This window comes from Ascaphus truei, chromosome 3, assembly GCF_040206685.1.
Source record: "Ascaphus truei isolate aAscTru1 chromosome 3, aAscTru1.hap1, whole genome shotgun sequence".
NCBI classification, from domain to species: domain Eukaryota; kingdom Metazoa; phylum Chordata; class Amphibia; order Anura; family Ascaphidae; genus Ascaphus; species Ascaphus truei.
Genome location: NC_134485.1, coordinates 334873855 through 334897527, shown reverse-complemented (window position 1 = coordinate 334897527; position 23673 = coordinate 334873855). Strand labels below are relative to the sequence as shown.

General features: G+C 41.3%; 1 protein-coding gene and 1 pseudogene across 3 annotated transcripts in view; both read left to right on the top strand.

The window, feature by feature from the left end:
- The window catches only part of B4GALNT1 (beta-1,4-N-acetyl-galactosaminyltransferase 1), a 278757-nt gene that overhangs the window by 146462 nt on the left and 108622 nt on the right, over window positions 1–23673 (top strand). The gene's annotated exons all lie outside the window — the stretch shown is intronic.
- LOC142490585 (angiogenic factor with G patch and FHA domains 1 pseudogene) lies at window positions 18325–23650 on the top strand (annotated as a pseudogene).

The window sequence follows — 23673 nt, the reverse complement described above, 5'->3', positions numbered from 1 at the left end:
ACAAATGGTCGCAAAAAGTGATCCAAATACACACTCGTATTTGAAGTCAGGTTGCCTATGCCGGACACAATCGGTCTACCTGGAGGTGGTACCATTTTTTTGTGTACTTTCGGTAGATGATAGAATGTTGCTATTCTAGGGTTTTTGGGTAGCATGAAGTTAAACTCCTTTTGTGATATCAATTTTTCATCAAGCCCCTCTTTTAGTATGTCAGTTAGTAATCTAAGGTATGTAGTGGTGGGATTGCTTTGTAGGATACAGTAACAATTTTTGTCAGAAAGTAGACGTTTGCATTCATCCACATAATCAGTCTGGTTCAAGATGACAATGTTCCCACCTTTATCGGATGGTTTGATAGTTATATCATTATCTTGTTCCAAGTCCCGAAGGGCCAATCTCTCAGAGTAGGTCAAATTTTGTTTGTTTTTGTGGCTGTGTAGTCTTTGTATATCATGGGTTACAAGTTTATTGAACACGTCCACATTGGTACTACAGTCGAAAGGGGGTGTAAAGGTGGATTTATTCTTGAGGTCTGTAAAGGGACCCTCCCCAGGTGGTCTTAGACTTTCGTTTTCAAGTTCTTCGAGGATATCAATTGTGTCTAATTGTTGTGTGTCAAGGAATTCCATTGGAGTGTTTATACTTCTCCACTGTCTGCGTTTTTTAAAAAATTTGTGCAATGACAATTTTCGGCAGAACAGGTTTAGATCCTTGACACATTCAAAATGGTCCAATTGATTGGTTGGACAAAATGATAAACCCTTAATTAGAAGATCGTTATGGTTTTTGCTCAGGATTTTATTAGACAAATTGATCACCTGCGTCTCCTCATTCGTCTGGGCCTCCTGGGGGGTTCCTTGTAGGCCCACCTTTGTCTGTCCCGTAAATAGTCCTCCCTTTCCCCTCCGTGTTTTCCTCTTGCGGTTGGTATGGGAAAAAGGCCCGGGTTCTCTAAAAAAGTCTCCGCCCTTTGGGGTAGGGGAAAGGGAATATCAAACCCTGTATTGGGAGTGTGTGTACCTGTGTCTGCTTCTGTGTCACTAGCTGAGACCTCCCACTCGGTGGAAGATTCTTGTGTGTGGGGGTAGGGATTGTAGCGTCGATATCTACTTTTAAAGTGGAAGATCTTTCCCTCCTTAAAGTCTTCGTAGTCACGAACAAACTTTTTATGTTTTCTGTCTTTGATGTCTTTTTTAATTTTTTCTATGCTCGTTTTGAGTTTGTTCTCCAGCTCTTCAAAGATTGGGTCAGGTTTCCATTTATTGATATCTGCCAAAAGAACTTTGATTTCTGCTTTCACTGTATCTAGTTTTTTTGTCTCATAATCTACTAGTAGGCCCATCAGTTGTGCTGAGCATTGTAGTAGGATTTTATTCCAGTTAGTGAGGAAAGCAGTATCTGTTATCTGGTGAGAAGGTGGGAGTTTGACTCTTAGTCCTCTTGGGACTAGTTCCGTCTTTAGGTAATTTTCCAAACTCACCACCTCCCACCAGATTTTAGTTCGTGAGGTATAAGTTCTTTCTAAGTCCCTGAAAAAACTCTTAATATCTGCTACTGGGGTCTCTGTGCTAGGTATAGTTGTAACCGAGAAAGTTTCTCTTGCTTCATTCATCCATTCATCAAAATTATGGTCATCTGTCAGAAAACTCATCGTCATGTGTCTTGTCTCCCAGTGAGTCTACAGTGCACTTCGCACAATGTGGATCAGAAGTTTATCAAGGTAAATTCTGGAGAATCGGGAGCTGGTTTAAGTAATGAACATTAGCTGTTCTATAACCGTTTATTAGAAAAGGTGAATAAACCGCTCGTCCGTGTATTATATTTGGTGCTTAAATGCGATATGTAACAGGTGCTTTGAGGGAAAAAATAGAATATATTACAGTGTAGATCCCAGAAGGATCAGAAAAGGCTCCCTCATATGATCAGCACTCAATGTTAGTACACTGTGATGAGACTTGTAATAGTCTATCGGTATCAATACCTTAGGATAGAACAAAAAGGTGTGGCCCTTCTCGACCGGGTAAGTTCAGGAAAAATAATAAAATTTTATTGGTTCATTATAGTAGATCAGGATTAAAAATACATATAAAACATTCAAACATTAAAAAACCCCGTATTGAAGTGGTTAGGTGAATTGGCAGTAAATTGCTATATTATGTTTCACCATGGGCGTCTAAATAGCGATTATCACTGTTAGTGGACAAGCAGGTAAGTATGCTCCTTCAGGCCTCAAATGGCGGAAGGAGTATTTATCAGAGATGTGGTCTCTGTATATATGCTGGTAAGTTGGCAAAAATACAGGTAACCTCTATCTAAGGGTGCAATAATACCTATTCAAAAGTGTGTCTAAGGGCACTGTATAGTATTTTTGAATGAATAACACAGTGATAGATTCTAATGCCTCTTTATGGAAATATGAACGATAAGATTGAAGCCCCCAACTGCGGGCAAAACCACATGAGACACACTTGCAGGTAATGCTGGTTAAATGCAAGTCTTAAGTATAACACATTCTTGTTCCTGCAGATATATGGTGGATACTGGTATCTCGTGTGAACAATAGATGGTATGATGAAAGCCCCCACTGCGGGCAAAACCACTTAGATATACACACATACAAGGTATGCTCATTAGGTATAAGCCTGTATACAAAACAATGTTGTCCCTACTTGCGGGTGTTGCCAAAACTAATGGTTTCACAGTCGGAATATTGATAGCTTAGGATGTAATCATCCCGTAAATAATACAATTAGCTCCGTTTCAGGGAGACTAAAACAGCGATATTGCAAGTTCAAATATCTCTAGTGTGTTCCGTTATATGCTGGAAGCCCCCACTGTGGGAAACGCCACTTAGCACACACATATAATTCGCTGTACTCCTGCTATCAATACAAGCCTGTCTTCCCAAATGCTGCTGTCTCTGTTCGCTGACGCTGCCACTTCTGATGACGTCACTCGTGACGTCACCACGTCCCGACGATCGTTTCGCGTAGACTGACACGCTTCTTCAAGGGGAGGAGTGTATTCCCTTACTGTGCCGGTGAGTATTTATAGGGAAAAATATCCCGCCCCTCTAGGTCATGGGGGCGTGGTTTTTGCCCGAGATCCAATCGGGTCATGAGAGGGATACTTCACCATTATGCGAAGTGTCTAATGTCCCGTAGTGTTAACCTCTTGTGGGGCTTAATAGCATTATTATAGTTGTTGACTATGGAGCTTATCCGGATAGAGACTTACTAATGTGTGTCTCAGAATGAACATCCAGTGGTCACATATATTAGTGGGTTGAACAAGAAGATGTAGTTGACTGATGAAATTATGACTTGGTTGCTAAAATGATCTGATGTCTAAATATTGGAGTAGTATCTAGGATAGTGATCAAACAGATAGAACTTAAACATTAATGTGGGATTTGTGAAGTGCATGAAATGTCTTGGAGTTATTGTAGATGGTTATAAGTCATTGTAGATGCTAATACATATAGCAATGTTATGATGTTGAAATGAATAATGTAAAATGAAACTGGTATAAGCTTGTGTAGGAGTGATCTATCCTAAAGACCTGCCCATAAGGTCAATACAGGTCCAAATTACTTAAGGTATATTTAACTACAAGACATTCTGGGCCGTTATTGTAGATGGTTATAGGTCTATGTAAATGTATAGCAATGTCATGGTCATGATGTGAAATGAAACTGGTATAAGCTGGTGTAGGAGTGATCTATCCTAGAGACCTGCCCATAAGGTCAATACAGATCCAATTTACTTAAGGTATATTTATTCTGGTGTTGTGTTTCATGCTTATTTAAAAAATGTGAATATACATGTGACTAGGAATAAGCTAATTATAGTGAATACGAACCTATATAAATAGTGAAATAATGGAATGTGGTTAGCAACGGTATGTAAATGATGTAGGAATGATCTTTCAATAAGACCTGCCCTTAAGGTCAATACAGGTCAGAGTTACTTAAGGTATATTTAATCTCAGAGTAGATATCCCGCATCATGTGCCATTAACCGTGAATATTGCTGTGACTTATAAAAATGGTGTGTCCACTGACTAAAAGTGATAGTGGGTGTATATATATTTTCTATTGGGGTATATATGTATCATATTGGAATATATGACATGTGAGGAAAATAATAAATAATAGTGAATAAAAGATGTGTATTCAAAATGTCTCGTTGTCATTTGTAATAGGTATGCTCTAGTTATAGACCATGGCTAAATATATAGAATTTGAAATAGAATGATTCATTTACATGGTCGGTATGATTTCATCAGTCAACATTATTATGAATACATCTATCTTATCAGACCTTTGTAGGATACTATGTATCCTCTTGTGAGGTAACCTTGGTATTATTTTAGATAAAAGGTGAATATATGAAACCCTCGTTGAGGCCCAGGGGTGAGAGGGTCTGGAGTTGGTAAATCCAACGACATTCTTTCTGAAGTAGTCGTTTGTCCCAGTCACCCCCTCTAGGGTCCCTGGGTACATATTCGATGCCACAAAAGTGCATGACTCTCGAATCCCCTTTATGATGTTCAATTATATGTCTGGCCACTGGTGTATCAGTGAAGTTCCGTACATTTCCTATATGCTCCAAAATTCTGGTCTTTAGAGGTCTGTGTGTTTTTCCAACATATTTGAGGCCGCATTCGCAGTTCATCAAATATATTGTACCCACCGTGAGGCAGTTGATGAAGTCTTTTATCTGGAAGGTTTTGGAATTGGATGAGTCAAAGAACTGTTTTGTCACTGGCATGTTGATACATGCTTTGCACCTCGAGCATGGGTATGATCCACACGGTTTAGTGCCTAACCAAGTTTTCTTGTGAGTTTGTTTAAAGTGGCTGTGCACTAATCTGTCTTTCATATTCTGACTACGTCTGTAGCCTATGCTTGGATACTCTTTGAGGATTTTTTGCAGGTCTGTATCCTCTCTGAGAATATGCCAGTGTGTATTGAGGATATTTTTGACTTCTCGCCATTGATTGTTGTATGTTGAGATGAACCGAATGGTTTCATCTCTTGATTCTCTTTTTTTATTTTTATTTATCAACAATTTGGATCTGGGTTCTGTCAGAGCTCTGTGGTATGCTTTTTTCAATATTTTGTTACTGTATCCTCTCTTTTTAAATCTTTGAAACATTTCCCCAGATTGTTTGGTGAACTCAGATGTGGTGGAGCAGTTTCTGCGTAATCTCAAAAATTGACCTATCGGTATGTTGTTGGTGATATGTTGTGGATGGTGGCTATTCGCCATTAGAAGGCTGTTGGTGGCTGTGGGTTTCCTGAAGATTGTGGTTTCTAGGTGCCCATCAGAAGATCTGGAGATATAGAGATCTAAAAATTCTACTCTATGTCTGTCCACATGTGACGTCAATTTCAAATTGTGAGAGTTGCAATTTAGGATGTTAATAAATTCATGTAACAAATCCTCTGTACCCTTCCAGATAAGAAAGATATCATCTATGTATCTGACCCACAATTCTACATATTCTGTGTATCGTTCTTGCATCTCTATGAAGACCACTGTTTCCTCCCACCAGCCTAGGTATAGATTGGCATAGGTGGGAGCACATGTGGTCCCCATAGCTGTTCCTTGTATCTGGTGATATATGATGTTATTGAACAGAAAGAAATTGTGGGTCAGTACATAGTCTAATAGTTTGAGAACAAATGTATTGTGCAGTATGCAGTCTGTACTTCTTGCTTTGAGAAAATGTTCCACTGCTCTGATACCGTAGTCATGTGGGATACTTGAGTATAATCCCTCCACGTCTAAGGTTACCATGATAGTATTAGTGTCTAAACTAACATACTCAATTTTCCTAAGTACATCCGTTGTGTCTTTAATATATGAAGGCAAGCTTTCTACAAATGGTCGCAAAAAGTGATCCAAATACACACTCGTATTTGAAGTCAGGTTGCCTATGCCGGACACAATCGGTCTACCTGGAGGTGGTACCATTTTTTTGTGTACTTTCGGTAGATGATAGAATGTTGCTATTCTAGGGTTTTTGGGTAGCATGAAGTTAAACTCCTTTTGTGATATCAATTTTTCATCAAGCCCCTCTTTTAGTATGTCAGTTAGTAATCTAAGGTATGTAGTGGTGGGATTGCTTTGTAGGATACAGTAACAATTTTTGTCAGAAAGTAGACGTTTGCATTCATCCACATAATCAGTCTGGTTCACCTTTTATCTAAAATAATACCAAGGTTACCTCACAAGAGGATACATAGTATCCTACAAAGGTCTGATAAGATAGATGTATTCATAATAATGTTGACTGATGAAATCATACCGACCATGTAAATGAATCATTCTATTTCAAATTCTATATATTTAGCCATGGTCTATAACTAGAGCATACCTATTACAAATGACAACGAGACATTTTGAATACACATCTTTTATTCACTATTATTTATTATTTTCCTCACATGTCATATATTCCAATATGATACATATATACCCCAATAGAAAATATATATACACCCACTATCACTTTTAGTCAGTGGACACACCATTTTTATAAGTCACAGCAATATTCACGGTTAATGGCACATGATGCGGGATATCTACTCTGAGATTAAATATACCTTAAGTAACTCTGACCTGTATTGACCTTAAGGGCAGGTCTTATTGAAAGATCATTCCTACATCATTTACATACCGTTGCTAACCACATTCCATTATTTCACTATTTATATAGGTTCGTATTCACTATAATTAGCTTATTCCTAGTCACATGTATATTCACATTTTTTAAATAAGCATGAAACACAACACCAGAATAAATATACCTTAAGTAAATTGGATCTGTATTGACCTTATGGGCAGGTCTCTAGGATAGATCACTCCTACACCAGCTTATACCAGTTTCATTTCACATCATGACCATGACATTGCTATACATTTACATAGACCTATAACCATCTACAATAACGGCCCAGAATGTCTTGTAGTTAAATATACCTTAAGTAATTTGGACCTGTATTGACCTTATGGGCAGGTCTTTAGGATAGATCACTCCTACACAAGCTTATACCAGTTTCATTTTACATTATTCATTTCAACATCATAACATTGCTATATGTATTAGCATCTACAATGACTTATAACCATCTACAATAACTCCAAGACATTTCATGCACTTCACAAATCCCACATTAATGTTTAAGTTCTATCTGTTTGATCACTATCCTAGATACTACTCCAATATTTAGACATCAGATCATTTTAGCAACCAAGTCATAATTTCATCAGTCAACTACATCTTCTTGTTCAACCCACTAATATATGTGACCACTGGATGTTCATTCTGAGACACACATTAGTAAGTCTCTATCCGGATAAGCTCCATAGTCAACAACTATAATAATGCTATTAAGCCCCACAAGAGGTTAACACTACGGGACATTAGACACTTCGCATAATGGTGAAGTATCCCTCTCATGACCCGATTGGATCTCGGGCAAAAACCACGCCCCCATGACCTAGAGGGGCGGGATATTTTTCCCTATAAATACTCACCGGCACAGTAAGGGAATACACTCCTCCCCTTGAAGAAGCGTGTCAGTCTACGCGAAACGATCGTCGGGACGTGGTGACGTCACGAGTGACGTCATCAGAAGTGGCAGCGTCAGCGAACAGAGACAGCAGCATTTGGGAAGACAGGCTTGTATTGATAGCAGGAGTACAGCGAATTATATGTGTGTGCTAAGTGGCGTTTCCCACAGTGGGGGCTTCCAGCATATAACGGAACACACTAGAGATATTTGAACTTGCAATATCGCTGTTTTAGTCTCCCTGAAACGGAGCTAATTGTATTATTTACGGGATGATTACATCCTAAGCTATCAATATTCCGACTGTGAAACCATTAGTTTTGGCAACACCCGCAAGTAGGGACAACATTGTTTTGTATACAGGCTTATACCTAATGAGCATACCTTGTATGTGTGTATATCTAAGTGGTTTTGCCCGCAGTGGGGGCTTTCATCATACCATCTATTGTTCACACGAGATACCAGTATCCACCATATATCTGCAGGAACAAGAATGTGTTATACTTAAGACTTGCATTTAACCAGCATTACCTGCAAGTGTGTCTCATGTGGTTTTGCCCGCAGTTGGGGGCTTCAATCTTATCGTTCATATTTCCATAAAGAGGCATTAGAATCTATCACTGTGTTATTCATTCAAAAATACTATACAGTGCCCTTAGACACACTTTTGAATAGGTATTATTGCACCCTTAGATAGAGGTTACCTGTATTTTTGCCAACTTACCAGCATATATACAGAGACCACATCTCTGATAAATACTCCTTCCGCCATTTGAGGCCTGAAGGAGCATACTTACCTGCTTGTCCACTAACAGTGATAATCGCTATTTAGACGCCCATGGTGAAACATAATATAGCAATTTACTGCCAATTCACCTAACCACTTCAATACGGGGTTTTTTAATGTTTGAATGTTTTATATGTATTTTTAATCCTGATCTACTATAATGAACCAATAAAATTTTATTATTTTTCCTGAACTTACCCGGTCGAGAAGGGCCACACCTTTTTGTTCTATCCTAAGGTATTGATACCGATAGACTATTACAAGTCTCATCACAGTGTACTAACATTGAGTGCTGATCATATGAGGGAGCCTTTTCTGATCCTTCTGGGATCTACACTGTAATATATTCTATTTTTTCCCTCAAAGCACCTGTTACATATCGCATTTAAGCACCAAATATAATACACGGACGAGCGGTTTATTCACCTTTTCTAATAAACGGTTATAGAACAGCTAATGTTCATTACTTAAACCAGCTCCCGATTCTCCAGAATTTACCTTGATAAACTTCTGATCCACATTGTGCGAAGTGCACTGTAGACTCACTGGGAGACAAGACACATGACGATGAGTTTTCTGACAGATGACCATAATTTTGATGAATGGATGAATGAAGCAAGAGAAACTTTCTCGGTTACAACTATACCTAGCACAGAGACCCCAGTAGCAGATATTAAGAGTTTTTTCAGGGACTTAGAAAGAACTTATACCTCACGAACTAAAATCTGGTGGGAGGTGGTGAGTTTGGAAAATTACCTAAAGACGGAACTAGTCCCAAGAGGACTAAGAGTCAAACTCCCACCTTCTCACCAGATAACAGATACTGCTTTCCTCACTAACTGGAATAAAATCCTACTACAATGCTCAGCACAACTGATGGGCCTACTAGTAGATTATGAGACAAAAAAACTAGATACAGTGAAAGCAGAAATCAAAGTTCTTTTGGCAGATATCAATAAATGGAAACCTGACCCAATCTTTGAAGAGCTGGAGAACAAACTCAAAACGAGCATAGAAAAAATTAAAAAAGACATCAAAGACAGAAAACATAAAAAGTTTGTTCGTGACTACGAAGACTTTAAGGAGGGAAAGATCTTCCACTTTAAAAGTAGATATCGACGCTACAATCCCTACCCCCACACACAAGAATCTTCCACCGAGTGGGAGGTCTCAGCTAGTGACACAGAAGCAGACACAGGTACACACACTCCCAATACAGGGTTTGATATTCCCTTTCCCCTACCCCAAAGGGCGGAGACTTTTTTAGAGAACCCGGGCCTTTTTCCCATACCAACCGCAAGAGGAAAACACGGAGGGGAAAGGGAGGACTATTTACGGGACAGACAAAGGTGGGCCTACAAGGAACCCCCCAGGAGGCCCAGACGAATGAGGAGACGCAGGTGATCAATTTGTCTAATAAAATCCTGAGCAAAAACCATAACGATCTTCTAATTAAGGGTTTATCATTTTGTCCAACCAATCAATTGGACCATTTTGAATGTGTCAAGGATCTAAACCTGTTCTGCCGAAAATTGTCATTGCACAAATTTTTAAAAAAACGCAGACAGTGGAGAAGTATAAACACTCCAATGGAATTCCTTGACACACAACAATTAGACACAATTGATATCCTCGAAGAACTTGAAAACGAAAGTCTAAGACCACCTGGGGAGGGTCCCTTTACAGACCTCAAGAATAAATCCACCTTTACACCCCCTTTCGACTGTAGTACCAATGTGGACGTGTTCAATAAACTTGTAACCCATGATATACAAAGACTACACAGCCACAAAAACAAACAAAATTTGACCTACTCTGAGAGATTGGCCCTTCGGGACTTGGAACAAGATAATGATATAACTATCAAACCATCCGATAAAGGTGGGAACATTGTCATCTTGAACCAGACTGATTATGTGGATGAATGCAAACGTCTACTTTCTGACAAAAATTGTTACTGTATCCTACAAAGCAATCCCACCACTACATACCTTAGATTACTAACTGACATACTAAAAGAGGGGCTTGATGAAAAATTGATATCACAAAAGGAGTTTAACTTCATGCTACCCAAAAACCCTAGAATAGCAACATTCTATCATCTACCGAAAGTACACAAAAAAATGGTACCACCTCCAGGTAGACCGATTGTGTCCGGCATAGGCAACCTGACTTCAAATACGAGTGTGTATTTGGATCACTTTTTGCGACCATTTGTAGAAAGCTTGCCTTCATATATTAAAGACACAACGGATGTACTTAGGAAAATTGAGTATGTTAGTTTAGACACTAATACTATCATGGTAACCTTAGACGTGGAGGGATTATACTCAAGTATCCCACATGACTACGGTATCAGAGCAGTGGAACATTTTCTCAAAGCAAGAAGTACAGACTGCATACTGCACAATACATTTGTTCTCAAACTATTAGACTATGTACTGACCCACAATTTCTTTCTGTTCAATAACATCATATATCACCAGATACAAGGAACAGCTATGGGGACCACATGTGCTCCCACCTATGCCAATCTATACCTAGGCTGGTGGGAGGAAACAGTGGTCTTCATAGAGATGCAAGAACGATACACAGAATATGTAGAATTGTGGGTCAGATACATAGATGATATCTTTCTTATCTGGAAGGGTACAGAGGATTTGTTACATGAATTTATTAACATCCTAAATTGCAACTCTCACAATTTGAAATTGACGTCACATGTGGACAGACATAGAGTAGAATTTTTAGATCTCTATATCTCCAGATCTTCTGATGGGCACCTAGAAACCACAATCTTCAGGAAACCCACAGCCACCAACAGCCTTCTAATGGCGAATAGCCACCATCCACAACATATCACCAACAACATACCGATAGGTCAATTTTTGAGATTACGCAGAAACTGCTCCACCACATCTGAGTTCACCAAACAATCTGGGGAAATGTTTCAAAGATTTAAAAAGAGAGGATACAGTAACAAAATATTGAAAAAAGCATACCACAGAGCTCTGACAGAACCCAGATCCAAATTGTTGATAAATAAAAATAAAAAAAGAGAATCAAGAGATGAAACCATTCGGTTCATCTCAACATACAACAATCAATGGCGAGAAGTCAAAAATATCCTCAATACACACTGGCATATTCTCAGAGAGGATACAGACCTGCAAAAAATCCTCAAAGAGTATCCAAGCATAGGCTACAGACGTAGTCAGAATATGAAAGACAGATTAGTGCACAGCCACTTTAAACAAACTCACAAGAAAACTTGGTTAGGCACTAAACCGTGTGGATCATACCCATGCTCGAGGTGCAAAGCATGTATCAACATGCCAGTGACAAAACAGTTCTTTGACTCATCCAATTCCAAAACCTTCCAGATAAAAGACTTCATCAACTGCCTCACGGTGGGTACAATATATTTGATGAACTGCGAATGCGGCCTCAAATATGTTGGAAAAACACACAGACCTCTAAAGACCAGAATTTTGGAGCATATAGGAAATGTACGGAACTTCACTGATACACCAGTGGCCAGACATATAATTGAACATCATAAAGGGGATTCGAGAGTCATGCACTTTTGTGGCATCGAATATGTACCCAGGGACCCTAGAGGGGGTGACTGGGACAAACGACTACTTCAGAAAGAATGTCGTTGGATTTACCAACTCCAGACCCTCTCACCCCTGGGCCTCAACGAGGGTTTCATATATTCACCTTTTATCTAAAATAATACCAAGGTTACCTCACAAGAGGATACATAGTATCCTACAAAGGTCTGATAAGATAGATGTATTCATAATAATGTTGACTGATGAAATCATACCGACCATGTAAATGAATCATTCTATTTCAAATTCTATATATTTAGCCATGGTCTATAACTAGAGCATACCTATTACAAATGACAACGAGACATTTTGAATACACATCTTTTATTCACTATTATTTATTATTTTCCTCACATGTCATATATTCCAATATGATACATATATACCCCAATAGAAAATATATATACACCCACTATCACTTTTAGTCAGTGGACACACCATTTTTATAAGTCACAGCAATATTCACGGTTAATGGCACATGATGCGGGATATCTACTCTGAGATTAAATATACCTTAAGTAACTCTGACCTGTATTGACCTTAAGGGCAGGTCTTATTGAAAGATCATTCCTACATCATTTACATACCGTTGCTAACCACATTCCATTATTTCACTATTTATATAGGTTCGTATTCACTATAATTAGCTTATTCCTAGTCACATGTATATTCACATTTTTTAAATAAGCATGAAACACAACACCAGAATAAATATACCTTAAGTAAATTGGATCTGTATTGACCTTATGGGCAGGTCTCTAGGATAGATCACTCCTACACCAGCTTATACCAGTTTCATTTCACATCATGACCATGACATTGCTATACATTTACATAGACCTATAACCATCTACAATAACGGCCCAGAATGTCTTGTAGTTAAATATACCTTAAGTAATTTGGACCTGTATTGACCTTATGGGCAGGTCTTTAGGATAGATCACTCCTACACAAGCTTATACCAGTTTCATTTTACATTATTCATTTCAACATCATAACATTGCTATATGTATTAGCATCTACAATGACTTATAACCATCTACAATAACTCCAAGACATTTCATGCACTTCACAAATCCCACATTAATGTTTAAGTTCTATCTGTTTGATCACTATCCTAGATACTACTCCAATATTTAGACATCAGATCATTTTAGCAACCAAGTCATAATTTCATCAGTCAACTACATCTTCTTGTTCAACCCACTAATATATGTGACCACTGGATGTTCATTCTGAGACACACATTAGTAAGTCTCTATCCGGATAAGCTCCATAGTCAACAACTATAATAATGCTATTAAGCCCCACAAGAGGTTAACACTACGGGACATTAGACACTTCGCATAATGGTGAAGTATCCCTCTCATGACCCGATTGGATCTCGGGCAAAAACCACGCCCCCATGACCTAGAGGGGCGGGATATTTTTCCCTATAAATACTCACCGGCACAGTAAGGGAATACACTCCTCCCCTTGAAGAAGCGTGTCAGTCTACGCGAAACGATCGTCGGGACGTGGTGACGTCACGAGTGACGTCATCAGAAGTGGCAGCGTCAGCGAACAGAGACAGCAGCATTTGGGAAGACAGGCTTGTATTGATAGCAGGAGTACAGCGAATTATATGTGTGTGCTAAGTGGCGTTTCCCACAGTGGGGGCTTCCAGCATATAACGGAACACACTAGAGATATTTGAACTTGCAATATCGCTGTTTTAGTCTCCCTGAAACGGAGCTAATTGTATTATTTACGGGATGATTACATCCTAAACTATCAATATTCCGACTGTGAAACCATTAGTTTTGGCAACACCCGCAAGTAGGGACAACATTGTTTTGTATACAGGCTTATACCTAATGAGCATACCTTGTATGTGTGTATATCTAAGTGGTTTTGCCCGCAGTGGGGGCTTTCATCATACCATCTATTGTTCACACGAGATACCAGTATCCACCATATATCTGCAGGAACAAGAATGTGTTATACTTAAGACTTGCATTTAACCAGCATTACCTGCAAGTGTGTCTCATGTGGTTTTGCCCGCAGTTGGGGGCTTCAATCTTATCGTTCATATTTCCATAAAGAGGCATTAGAATCTATCACTGTGTTATTCATTCAAAAATACTATACAGTGCCCTTAGACACACTTTTGAATAGGTATTATTGCACCCTTAGATAGAGGTTACCTGTATTTTTGCCAACTTACCAGCATATATACAGAGACCACATCTCTGATAAATACTCCTTCCGCCATTTGAGGCCTGAAGGAGCATACTTACCTGCTTGTCCACTAACAGTGATAATCGCTATTTAGACGCCCATGGTGAAACATAATATAGCAATTTACTGCCAATTCACCTAACCACTTCAATACGGGGTTTTTTAATGTTTGAATGTTTTATATGTATTTTTAATCCTGATCTACTATAATGAACCAATAAAATTTTATTATTTTTCCTGAACTTACCCGGTCGAGAAGGGCCACACCTTTTTGTTCTATCCTAAGGTATTGATACCGATAGACTATTACAAGTCTCATCACAGTGTACTAACATTGAGTGCTGATCATATGAGGGAGCCTTTTCTGATCCTTCTGGGATCTACACTGTAATATATTCTATTTTTTCCCTCAAAGCACCTGTTACATATCGCATTTAAGCACCAAATATAATACACGGACGAGCGGTTTATTCACCTTTTCTAATAAACTGTATTATAGCCTGCAATCTCTGGTAAGAAGGGCAGTTTAGCTAATCTTGTGAGTAGGCTGGAATCTGAATGGCAGAACACAGCTGGTGTATGGGTCCAGGGGTGGACGCGGCCTCAACAGCAGTGCAGACACAGGCAGGAGGGAGTCAGGGATCTCTACATGAGGGAAGCGGCAGCCACAGGTAAGGCCGAGTCCATAGAAGGACAGGCCGTGCTGAGGCGTGCGGACGCTCCGCACTGAGCCCCTGCATCCTCAATGAGGATGCCTTGAGAGGGGGCTCACACGAGCGTCCGCAGGCGTGCTGACGAGATGGAGGTTTCAGCCAAGCGCCAAGCTGTTTTTCAGCGTGCTGTCGGCTGAAAACCTCCAATCCCAGCACAGCAGCGCCGTGACGTCGGCGCTGTGACGTCGACGTCGGTGCGTCGCAGGCGATTGACCCAGCGACGTCACTGCCCCGCTTCCAACCACCTCCCCCCGGCTCCGATCGCGCCCGCTGGCTCGCCTGTATGGGCATGAAATCGCCCAGATTTCAGCAGGCGAGCGTCAGCGCGGTTCGGATCGCCTCACCCCTCAATGGCCCGAGCCTAACAGAGATGCCATGGGCTGGAAGTTGATGCGCTCCAAATGTCTTCTCCCGACACAGCAAAGCATTCTGGGGCATGCAATTACAGACAGCAGCAGGACATGACAGATCACCTCCATGTCTATCCTGGGAAAAGTTGAAGTCACATTTGCTATTGAACGACACATTTTTGTTTTTGCCAGATATAGTAGAAAGTACTTTTTAATGAATTTATTTATTTATAAAATATTTTACCAGGAAGTAATACATTGAGAGTTACCTCTTGTTTTCAAGTATGTCCTGGGCATAGAGTTATGATGACAGATACATGGTTACAAATACATAGGTTACATAAGTGAACAGGGTATACATTATATACAAGACATAGCATGCACAGTTAGAGATAATATATATTATAGGCGTATGTAACAGTTACAGACAAGATTAAAATGTGAGACAGATTTAGTTTAAAAAGAACTTAAACTGATGGTGGAAGTGAGAGTCTCCGGTAGGTTGTTCCAGTTTTGGGGTGCACAGTCAGAGTAGGAGGAGCGGCCAGATACTTTGCTGAACCTTGGGACCATGAACAGTCTTTTGGAGACAGATCTCAGGTGATAAGTGCTGCATGTGGTAGGGGTGAGGAGCTTGTTCAGGTAGCTGGGTAGCTTGCCCATAAAGAATTTGAAGGCAAGACAGGAAAGGTGAACTTTCGCCTAGACTCTAGTGATGACCAATCTAGTTCTTTGAGCATTTTGCAGTGATTTGTGTTATAGTTGCATTGGAGAACAAAACGACAAATTGAATTGTAGAGGGTGTCAAGTTTGCTAAGGTGGGGTTGAGGTGCCAAGCCATATACTATGTCTCCATAGTCAATAATTGGCATTAGCATCTGCTGTGCAATACGTTTTCTGATCAGGAGACTTAGGGAGGATTTGTTCCTGTAAAGTACCCCACTGATGGTGGAAGTGAGGCTGGGGGGGGGGGGTTTGTTGGTGCGGGGATCGGTGCGAGGCTGGGGGATTGGTGAGGGATCGGTGATTGGATGGTGCCGAGCTGTATGCTGGGAGAAGTATGGTGGCTGCTAGGGTCGTGTAGGGCTGCCGGCGCCTCACTCCACCTCTTCCTCCTCCCGATCGGGCGCGCGGCGACCATTTTTAAAAAAAAAAATAGCGCGACCCCGGTTATAGCGCGGTTGGATTGGGTGGCCCCCGAGGACCGCACTATAACGGGGTTGAGCTGTATTTTGATTCCCAGCCATGGCTGTCATTAGATATGTATATGTTTTTTTGTTTGCTCCAATCAGATCACCTACAGTACAGATGCAGCCACCAGTATTAGAACTCGTGTCTGGGAAATTCTTGGGCAGTCTCACAGTAAATGCCTCAACTTTGCCTGAATGGGACTGCAGTGACCCCCCACTGTGTTAATCCGATGGGCCATTAAGAATCTCACAGAAATGTTGAGGCAAAGTTGAGGCATTTACTGTGAGACTGCCCCAGAATTTCCCAGGTAAGTGTTCTACTACTGGTGGCTGCATCTGTATATACCACATGACATTCAGTAAATGTTATACTGCTGTACAGTACATTTGCAGCTTCTTGTTGCTTACTCCAACATTTCAGACCATTATCACACCATTTTACAGGCATTTAATGGAGCATACACAGATTCTTGGAACTTCTTGTAGAGGGTGATTTGAAGAAAAGGGTAAATGAGTGGCATATACCCTGAGATGTAAAATCCTATGCAAAGTTTGGTGCATTTGACATCTTTGGGCACAGAGATCCATTACGGACTGAACAAGGCACTAACCTAAATTAGCATTACCATGTATCTTCAAAGCTCAATAATAATAAGTCGTGTTTTTGGGACGGAAAAGTCAATGCATTACTATAACGGCTGTTAGTGCTAATGTAATGCAAAAAAGGTATCCCTCCCCTAACAACACATATCAAGAGAGGTTGTTAAAGATACAACAGGTATTTGACCTGACGTATGTCATGAGTCGTACCTAAAAGGTAGCATTACTGAGCGAGAGAAAGAGAGGGAGACCTGGGAAATATGCTAAATTCAAGCATTTCAATATACAAATTCACATATTTCCCAGGTATATCAGATGGGTTCAGTTTTTTCACAGGTATCTCTCCACATGTTGCTTAAAGGAGTGTTTGGGTAGGTATATAAGTCACTTGGTACTTTACAAAAATAGAATTTGTACTCTCTCCAAACCTATATTTCGGGGTCTGGATGAGAGTAACACCACTTCTAGGTAAAATGCTTAATGTCATGTTATTTGAAGTTATCACAAGATACTGCAGTGCTAGCTTAACCCTATGACTATCCTAATTAAATAGCATGACGTTATCAAGCCCTGAGTTAACAAACCTCTGTGGATCTGGCCCCTTGAGAGTTAAGACAATGAACCTTCTCTAACAGTAAGGGCCATCTTACTTATTAATCTGCAAACGGATTTGGTCGGTTTTAATCCCTGTGGATTCATCAAAAACCGCCATTGGGCGCCTTTGACGGATTTGTAGAATCCAATCTGCGGATTCAGTAATCCCGCGCCCGGATGCTTAAGAATCCATCCACGGATTGCTGAATCCATGGATTGGATTCTAGAAATTCGCCAAAGGATTGCGGAATAAGTAGAGTGTATTGGTAATAATGAAAAAGAAATCCACAAAACGCGACTCACCCTTTATGAGATTGATCCACTGAAATCTGCGAACCAAAGGAACCAGCCGATCCACTGCGGATCCAAATCCACCCCCAAAAATTGCCCATCTCTAGTAGTATTGTAGTAGAAGACTGTAATAGACACATATGAGGCATTTTGGCCTGTCACCAAAGAACTCAGTTTGACACGCACTGCCAATAAAATTGGTTCAAGGTTAGTTTTATAACTTAAATCCTGAATTTTACCAGTTTGAAAACAGGTGAGCTGATTCAGCTGGAGATCACGTGTCAGCTTAGTTGGAAACTCCCCGGCTGGACATTTTGCGTGTTAATAAAGTAGCAGTCAGGGAATGTCCTACTTTTTTTTTTTTTTAAACAAACTTGAATATGGAACCCTCTCCCGCCGCTGCGGAGTGTCCGTTATCTCCGGGCACTGAGGCGGACTCCCCGTCCCCAGCGGAGTCTCCGGAGTCTCCAGCCTCCCGCGGGTCCCCACCCCCCATTCCCGCGCTGCTCCGTGGTGACCAGCCTCCCCCGGACCTCGGTGCCCCCTCTTCCCCGGGGAGGTCGAGCGGGGATGGAGGCAGCGGGGATGGAGGCAGCGGGGATGGAGGCAGCGGGGAGAGCGGGGATGGAGGCAGCGGGGATGGAGGCAGCGGGGAGAGCGGGGATGGAGGCAGCGGGGAGAGCGGGAATGGAGGCAGCGGGGATGGAGGCAGCGGGGAGAGCGGGGATGGGGGCAGCGGGGAGAGCGGGGATGGAAGCGGCGGGGAGAGCGGGGATGGAAGCGGCAGGGAGAGAGGGGATGGAGGCAGCGGGGAGAGCAGGGATGGGGGCAGCGGGGAGAGCGGGGATGGAAGCGGCGGGGAGAGCGGGGATGGAAGCGGCAGGGAGAGAGGGGATGGAGGCAGCGGGGAGAGCAGGGATGGGGGCGGCGGGGAGAGCGGGGATGGAGGCAGCGGGGAGAGCGGGGATGGGGGCAGCGGGGAGAGCGGGGATGGAAGCGGCGGGGAGAGCGGGGATGGAAGCGGCAGGGAGAGAGGGGATGGAGGCAGCGGGGAGAGCAGGGATGGGGGCGGCGGGGAGAGCGGGGATGGAGGCGGCGGGGAGAGTGGGGATGGGGGCGCGCTGTGCCGCCGGGTGCGGGTCCTGGAGGAAGAGCTGAGGAGCTGCCGCGGGGAACTGCGCAGGATCCAGAGGCAGCTGAGCCGCAGCGAGAGGTTGCACCGGAGCACCGAGAGCCAGAACCAGGAACTGCGCCGCCAGGTAGAGGAATTAAGCAGAGCAATCCATGAACAGAAGGAAACAGAACAGAAAAAGACTGACCAGGAAGTGCAGACTGATTATTCTACTTTTTCACATTCGGATTATTATTACTATTCTTTCCATGAGGATCATTACGATACAAATGCATCTGAACCACCAGCGCAGGTGGATCCAGGAGCTGGCAGCAGCGTTGCAGGTGTGGGGGAGCATTCTCTGGCAGACACGGGTTTACATTCAGATGCCAACAACACAGAGTATGCGGCAGAAGAGCAGGGAAATGCTTATGCCGAACATGCGAAGTAAGAGGAGGAGGGCACCTCACTAGCCGAAAGCTTGAGAGCAACTGCAGAAGCCGCTGTGTCACAGACCGGATTTACATATGATGAAAGCACTGGAATGTACTATGATCACAGCGCTCTCCCAAAAAATCCTTCTAGTAATAGATGGTTACCAACAATAAATGGTTTTTTTGGCTGCACTATGTGCAAAGCTTGCAGATATAGGGCTACAGATAAATATGGGTTTGTCTCCAGTAACACTAAAAAGAAGTTTTTAATCAAGAAACACATTACATGTAGGAGTAATTATATCATCTACCTCATAGAATGCCCATGTGGGCTACAATATGTTGGGAAAACAAAAAGACAAATAAACATTAGAATTCTTGAACATATTGGCAATATTAGACGCAATGTTTTAACACATCTTTTATCTGAGCATTTTATTAAAAAACATAATTGTGATCTTACAGGTTTTAAATTCAGTGCAATTGAACAAGTCCTCCCCCATTGGAGAGGGGGTGACAGAGAATTGGAATTAACTAAAAGGGAATCCTTTTGGATTTATACATTAAAAACATTGGTTCCAAATGGTTTGAATGCTGAATTTGATTTTAAAGCATTTTTGTAATTTAGCTGTTTTAAAATTATAGATATTTTTAGATGAGTTTATTAAATAAATTTTACTATGTTCATCTCTTAATATGTTTCTTTCTCATCTTATCACCACCAGAATGCATCAATCATCGAATTTGCTATTATTAATATTGGATTTGCAATATATATTAGATCCTATAATGTTCATGCTGTTTGGGGGCAGCATCAACACGTTTTTATACTTTTTAATTGTTATACAATTAGTTATTTTATTATCAATAGTTTGTATATACATTAGTTTGCTGATTTTAGAATAAGACTCTTAAAATCAGACTATGTGACCTATAGGTTATTTTATTGTTATTAACTTATAGTGTGCATATATTTATTAGTTTGCTTACTGTGACCTATATGTTATTTTATTGCTATTGTCTTAACTTATAGCGTGCACATGTATTAGTCTGTTCATTGTAATGATTGGATAAAGTTATTCAAAATCGCGCTGTCAATAAGTAAAGCACCTATCACAGCAAGGTAGTAGGTATATATACCGAGCTGTTAGTACCCATAAGCCACTCCTGAAGAAGACGTCATCACGTCGAAACGCGTCGAGTCGGGCTTCCGCCGCCATCTTGGTAGAGGAGGGAAAGAAGCAAGGGAACTCTCACGATCCTTAGCTCCGGCAGGAAGTGACGTCACGATCCGGAAGTGACGTTCGCGGACGCCGCCAGCGGGTAGAAGCAGACGAGACGATCTATGCTGCATCTGAGATAACATCCCCAATGCTGTATTTCCTTCTAATGCCGTAAGCCTCCAATTGACTTACTTATTAGATAAAGTTTATTTCCATCTACACTATGGCTGTTTTCTATTTTTCCAAGATGTGCTGACCCATATACCAAACCTCCGGAACGAGCTGCATCACAGAGTATTATTCACTCACATGCTTATATTCCTGCTACTTTTGTGAGTAGGAACTTGTTATTCACTTTCACTTTTTATTGTTTTTTACAATATTACACTATCCACTGTTTTTTTCTTTTTATGTGCATACGGCGACACTCCCCTGGAACTTCCTCTACACTATGATCACAGCACTGGATTTTATTATGACTCGGAAACGCAGCTATATTATGACCCTTCCACTGGTATATATTACTACTGTGATGTAGAAGTGGACGTTATCAGTTTCATTCCCAAGTGGACCTTCAGTCTTTAAACGCGACAAACACTCAGCAGCCCAAAGAGAAACGGGGGGAAAAAAAGAGACGAGAGCCATGCTGTAGTGCACAGGACGAGGACAAGGATGCTCAACAGAGGAGGTGAGAACATCTAACAACTCGACTTACTACAGTACAGCTCATGATCGAGTAAGTTCCTCTGAGAGGGAAGAGTCTGCTAATGGAAAAAAGAAGGCTAAGCTGAACAGTCATTATGTAGACTTGCATACGGACTCAAATGACAGAGAGAGTTCCTCATCTTCAGACGAGAGTGAGCCAGAGGAGGGTGAAATAACAGACTCTGAACATGAGAAGACTTCCAGTGATGAAGACATGTCCAGTGGAGATAGTGTAAATACACACAGCTCTGAGATTGAAGACACAGAGAGAATATGGCCTCCTTGTATTAGAGTAATTGTTGTCCGATCACCAGTGCTACAGAAAGGATCCCTGTACATCATTACAGCTGTGAAAAGTGCTACCATTGGAAGAGAGAAGGATATGGGACAATTCGGATTCCAGAGGTTAGCGTCCGTAAACTTCATGCAGAAGTTTACTTTGACCATGATTTGCAAAATTATGTTCTTGTCGATCAAGGTAGCCACAATGGGACCGTTATTAATGGCAATCAGATTCTGCAGCCTAAAGAAATATGTGAGCCCTATGTGGTGGAGCATGGCGATGAAGTAAAGTTTGGGGAAACAGTACTGTCCTTTCATGTACACCCTGGCAGTGATACCTGTGATGGATGTGAGCCCGGGCAGGTCAGAGCGCATCTCCGTCTGAATAAGAAAGAAGAGTGTTCTGCTGGTCCAATACTAAGCAAAGAAGAAAAAGAACTGTTAAGAAGAGAGGAACTTAAACAGATCAGAGTAAAATATGGCTTACAGAGCGCTGATTATGAAGACAACAAAGTCTTAACCAATCCAAAGTACAAAGACCGAGCAGGCAGGCGTTGAGAAGTGGTGGGAAGTGAAGGCACTTTCCAGAGAGAGGACGCCCCTGCATCTGTACATGTTGAAATTAATGATGACAAGGGAAGAAAAATGCTTGAAAAGATGGGATGGAAAAAGGGGGACGGTCTTGGCAAGGCTGGTGAAGGCAGGAGGGATCCGATTCAGCTTCAACTCCGCCGGAAGAAGGCAGGTCTGGGGTCAAGCAATCCTTTGTCTGTTGAAGAAATTCCAATTAAGACACAGAACAAAAAGAACTGGGAGAAAGCCAGGGAACGTTACGCTGAAAACTTCCAGGATGCCAAAGTAAAGAACGATACAAAGAAACCCACTACTTGGATTAAAGGTGCTATGGAATAACTGCTAATCTAAGAGCGCCACACCGCATACAAATTGGCTGTGGCTCATGAATTTCTCCCAAGATATAATGCCAGATAAGCAGACATAAACTCGTCATAGTTTGTTAGGTTTATTTTTAGAAATGTGTGTAATTTTTCATCTTTTGCGATTTTAATTTTTTTATTATAATGCCAAACTTTATTTCACTAGTGTGCAACCTGGCTATTGAAAATACATTAAAAAAAAAATTGTACTTTTTTTTGCAGTGATTGAATGAAAAAAAGGTAAACAAATTAATTTTAACACCGGCTTTTAAATGCTGCTACGAATGTTCTAAAAGAGGATAGAACTGCTAACCTAAAAAGATTAGGTAAATGGCTTTTGAACACATGCATGGCGTGAAATATATATATTTATATATTTATATTGGCCTCCCGGTTATGTCCATCTAATTTACTGTTTAGTTTTCAACTAATTTTGATCTCCCAAAAAGATTTTTCAATTTTTTGCATAGTTTGCAACTGTCAAGAACTATAATAATTGAATCAAATAAAAAAATAAAACGTTTAAACAAGTTTTTCCCATATACTCAGTCGGTGGTTCCGGATTCCGGTCCTCGGGAGCCCCCAACGGGTCAGGTTTTGGGGGTGTCCCGGCTTCAGTGCAGGTGGTTGTGAAAATGACTGCGCTACTGGTGCTGAAGCCGGCATGTCCGTGACCTGGCCTGTTGGGGGTTCTTGAGTACTGGCTTTGTGAAACACTGATGTAAAGTATCGCCCAACCCCCATCAGTGTGCCCTCACTGGTTAGGTACTCTCTGTGAAGGTGTCCGAGGCTGGAGAATGAGTAGTGTTGTTGCCAAATCTAATATGAACCCCATCTCTTCTTGTGCCCCACACAACTGGAAGGTAGCAAGTCAGCCAAGCCTACAAGTGACCATACTTGTCCTGCCATTGGCATGTGGCAGACTATTTCATGCACTGACATGTATATGATAGTGGCAGCAAAGTATGGCAAATGTGAAGAACTGTGAAGCCCAGCAGATTATTGCTCTGTTAGATAAATCCCTTCATTGCTCTTCGAG